Raw genomic sequence first — 5,353 nt, forward strand, 5'->3', positions numbered from 1 at the left:
GCTCTGCCTTTCCGCTGCTGAGTGAAAACACAAAACAGCGACATATGACATTGGTTTGAAGGAAAAAGGAGATATAAATGAAGGAGAATAAGGATGATCTTTCTACAGAAGATACGGTTTTGGGTCCTGAAGTAGATCCCCTTTAGAAAGTTTAAATACTGTTATGTTATTTCTTAGATAATTTGGTGCAAAACTTTTTGAACACGTTTTTCTCAAAACCACATTTCTCAAACTGCGTGTCTCAATAACTCAGTCAATGATGAGATTTACTTAAAATTTTGTGTGGTGATTCCTAATACTATTTTCATCAGTTGCATGTATGGAATTTTCGATGGAATTATTAGTTTCGACGTGGTGTTAGAAGAAATATTGATTTGGTTACAGGTTTTTGAAAATATTTCCTTCAGTTTCATCATTTTTTAATAAATAATTATTTTTAAAAATCTCTACGTTCAACTGAAGCTACAGATTAAAAAAATTGAATGATTTCTTGTATCACAACATGCAATGAAAAATTACACGTCCGCCCGTTACTAGGAAATTTTTGGAAGCCTCACACGCTGGTTCCTATTATGGTTATAATAATTAATATTTTTACATGAAATTTTGAGAAGAAGTAGTTCAAGAAATATACTTTAGAAGACATTAAACATTTATCAGAAGAAGTTTTATTGTTATGCCCAAAACATTGTTGAAAATTGCCTTTATTGTCAGCCATCACAGTGGTTTCATCTCTTGCTGCATCTTTTATCTTAAGATCACATTTCAGTAGAAATCATAAGTAGACTTCTATGTAAGAGAATTTAATTTATTTTGTGTAAAAAGAGTTCTCTTGCCTTTATATTCAAAATATAATAGCATGTCAATTATCTTAAATATCATGTTATATTCTTTATGGACTAAATTCTCAATTTTCTGTATGTTTTTATCTTCTTTGCCATCTAATTTGAATACTTTTGTGTGGTAATATTTTATAAGAAGTTGTATTAATAAATTATCTAATAAATCTAAATCACAATTGGGTAATTCTATTGTAAGATAAGTACAGTCAATCAGAAAGACGAAGTTGCCAATATTAATTAATTAAACTACTGTTCTTAATATGGTAAACATTCTTTTTTATTCTTTATCTCTGAATGTTGAGATTACACAAGTACGAAAATTTCGTAAAAAATCTGGTGCATTGTCGTTATCGAGATACTTGTTCAAGAATTTTTTCCGGTTTTTCAATTCCAACTTCTAGGTGTGAAAAATTAAAAACACCAAAAAACGCAGAAAAATACGGATTTCGTCATGAACCTTTCGGGACACTAAATTTATATAATTACTGTAAATGCGTATTGTCATTGGTTATGACCCCGAATTTTTTCGGACTTTGTGGTAGGGCGCGCCGTAGTTGCAAAAATCGAAAACCGTTTCTTTCCACGTTTTTCGCGTGAAAAAGTAACTTATACTTTGTTGATACATTTCTATGTTGAGCAGAACGGTGTATAGAACAGAAAAGCAGAAATAAGTCAGCAAATAAAAGGTGTCATGCGCGTTATATTCAGAAGTATCAACGTTATTTCCAAGAGTGTGGTGCAGTGAGTAAGATGCTTGGTTGCGAGACTGTTGCAAACTTTTTCACATAGATTCACGGCCTACTAACCTACATTTTTTTTATTACATTAATTATATATTTTTCAATTTTCAACTAAGTGACAATGAAGAACTATTTGTTTATTAATATTTATAAAATATTTTCACCTAAAATAAACGCAAAAGCAATTATGGAGTAAAGGGTTTAGCCAATTATACTATAAAACAGTTCTATTTAATATACTACTGTTTAATTTTTTCTACGTTAAATGAGAATACGTACTTAGTTTTAAAATCTCATACCTTTAATAACTCTAAATATAGGAAGAAGAATTTCTTCAATAAGGAGAGTATAAGCAGTCTTTGTATATAGTTACGGATATCATGTTGACAAGGTTTATGATCTCCGTGGACAATATTTACATCTATTGACAGATTAAGTTACATATTTTAAACGAGAAATTGTTCTCTTGTTACGCATTTTCGATATACATGTCCATATTTCAGCAAAGGTAATGCGTGATGCCTAACCCAAAACTCAGCTTCATTGCTTTTTCGTTGCATCTCTTATGAGGATTCCTGTTAATAATGCATTTTCTTATATTGTTTGATACTTAATACATATATGGACTTTTTTGTAGTAATACTTATCTGCATGATTGTTAGGAGAGTTTAATAAAAAGTCATGTCTGGTGTACTTAGCTTTCATCGCTTATCTCTTCTTAGTACTCCTATTAAGAAACGAATGCAACAAATATGTTGCACTTGTTATCCGTCTAGATAAATAAATTGGGGCAATAATATAGTTTCTAATTACTCCTGCCCATACGTTAATGGAGAACCGTCCTTGATTAAATTTTTGAACCATTGTCACACACGTGGAGAGTACGTCGTGCACGATTCATTAACCAATGTCAATTATTAAATGCATATTTGTATTTAAAATTACATGCATTTCCAACTGAAAGGATTAGTCTGAAAATATTGACTAGATAAAGTGGTTAATTAAATATAGCTAAACGATATTTCTTATTTAATTTTTGGACAAAATGACTCGACATGTTATATTAACACTAAACCTACCGACAGTTCTTGTATACCTATTCCTACCGCGCTCGGTCAGATATACTCGGTAATTAAAATAAGTTATCGATTTTACTATTCGACGCAGATAATGGTTGATTTATTGCTGAATGTATATAAAATGAAGAATTTTTATGAAATTTCGTCCAAATTTATTTTTATATAATTTTAATTATAAACTTAAAAAACTAAAACTTCATTTTTTCCACGTAAGAAACCAAACTTAATATTATGTTTATCTAAAATTATTTATGAAAAAAACAAATAAAATTAAACTTTGATATGTATTGTTATGCATACATATACATATCTTATTCGGCTTCCTTACATTATTTACATATTATTTTAGTCTGAAATGTACATTTGCTGCACACATATTTTTCGCACTTCAAACTGATTTTTGTTGTTTTATAATTTTTACAAAATTTTATTTCACAAGTTTTTCGTACGAACGAATCTGAACTTGTGGACGGTGTTGATAGAAGCTGTTTTTCTTGTGTGTTTTTTATATGCAGCGCCGAGCTCTGAGGCTAACTGGAATGAAAATTCCTGCCTCGAAATGTTTTCACCCGGCGTTTCTTTATATAAAACCCAGGCATTTATTCCATGTAGGTTCAAATTGTTATAAAATATCTGAAGTGGCCACTTCCAACTTTTTGACTTCACACTGTATTTCCTTGCCATGTGGTCTGCCACATCTACACCAAATTTTGTGGCATTATAAAATCTAGTAGTTTCCGGTATACGTTTGTTGCTTTTTTCTATTTCTATTGATTTATGCATGGAACTTAAGACAATCACTTTTTTTGGCTTATTTTTATACACTGTAAGAGTAATGTGATTTGATTTATACAATTTGCTTGAAAATCTAGTCATTTTATCTTTTCTTTCTGTTTACCATTGACCTACGGGCGAATGGGAGCAGGGATCAGATGGGGGTATAGACAAGACAGGCAATACCTTGTATATCATTGATTTATTCATGAATCTTACAATGCTTTGTTCTTTAAAATAGATCACCTAGGTACTCGAAAGTCGATCAGCGTGCCGGCCCCGAATGCCACCCCATTAGCGATTTTAAGGTTTACCATATGGCGACCACCGATTAACGCCTGGACCAAACCCGGAACTCTTGTCATCGAGTTCACCCATGTACTCGATCGAGCACCAGTTGCGAGGTACGCTCCAGCATCGACTACGCGACATTGGACCGTCTAACCAAGGAACAATGACGCAGTAGCCGAGATTGGAGCACGAGCATTGGGAATTACAATACGCCAAATTAAAACTGCCAGTACACGTCCGAACAGCCAGGGAACGTGCCAAAATTAATCAACAAACAAATCGCTATGGGGCAACCCGGGCTGCGGCCGCCCGACCTTTCAATCTTTCGCTACTTACTTGCCGTCTCCCGACCGGATTGCGACTGAGCCAATCCTTCTCATAATCACCGCGCCTATCTGCCTATTTCCCCACTCCAAATGATTCCACCACCACGAAAATTGTAAATGAAACGAAAACGAAACTTGTAAGACAAATGATCAAACGAACAGTAAACTTATTAATTGTGTTGACAACAAATTCCCTCTTCCGTGTCTGAGGTGTTTTACTGAGCACTAATATCCGTGGGCTTCAGCGCAATTAATTTCGAAACTGGTCTAATAAACTTGCCTTTCGTTGTCTGAATTTCGACCACCCGTACTCGCCCGTCCCTTCCAGGAAACGTGGTTCTGACTATTCCGCGTGGCCATATGTTTCTGGGCAGCTGAGAATCAACAATGAGAACCAAATCTCGTACTGCTAGGGGTTGTACCTCTTGATGCCAGCGACGCCTTTTTATCAGCGTGGGAAGATATTCTTTGACCCAACGCGACCAAAAGTGATCAGCTAGGTTCTGTGCTATCCTCCACTGTTTACGTAAATGCGTGCGTCGGTTCCTGGGCCCGCGTGCAAAACTAACCACGAACAAGGGAGGCCCATGCACACGAATCCAAGCACTTGTGGGCCATCCGACAGTCTGCCGGGGTTGCAACCACTCGAGACTGCCTTCAGCGACCAAGTTTATGACATTTTGTTCGATAAGTGAAATTCTAAATTTGCCCATGCTGGCCTTGACAAAAATGCGGTCTGTGTTATAAGCCTGGTCGACTCACCGAAGCCCAAACATATCTGTTGTTACGTTTTTTCCGCGTCCTGTGAATGGTTCCATCAACTTTAGAACAACGAACTCCCCAAGTGGAATTGAACATTCTTTTCTTTCATCCTTTCCCAAATAGGGAAACCCATTTATTATATACTTGCTATTGACGTCACACGCCAACCAGAACTTTATTCCAAAGTATAGCCGAATAAGGGGGTCAAATATGCCCTTGAATCAAATATGACATACGATGGATCTATCGATAGAGCATCAGAAAAAAACACTGTGCCAAATTTCAACCCGTTATCTTGTTCGGAAGGGTAGTTATAGGGAAAGTCCGGATTAGCGAATTAGTGCCTATTTCCCCTATTTAAACGAGTACGAAAATTATGAAAAAAATCTGGTGCATTGTGGTTATTGAGATACGTGTTTGAGAATTTTTTCCGATTTTACGATTCCAAATCCTAGGTGTGAAAAATTAAAAACGCAGAAGAATACAGTTTTAGTATTGAAGCTTTCGAGACACTAGATTTATATAATTACTGTAAATGT

Source organism: Colletes gigas, unplaced genomic scaffold (genome assembly GCF_013123115.1).
Source record: "Colletes gigas isolate AHSC1104 unplaced genomic scaffold, ASM1312311v1 Colletes_gigas_Sc00135, whole genome shotgun sequence".
NCBI lineage: Eukaryota > Metazoa > Arthropoda > Insecta > Hymenoptera > Colletidae > Colletes > Colletes gigas.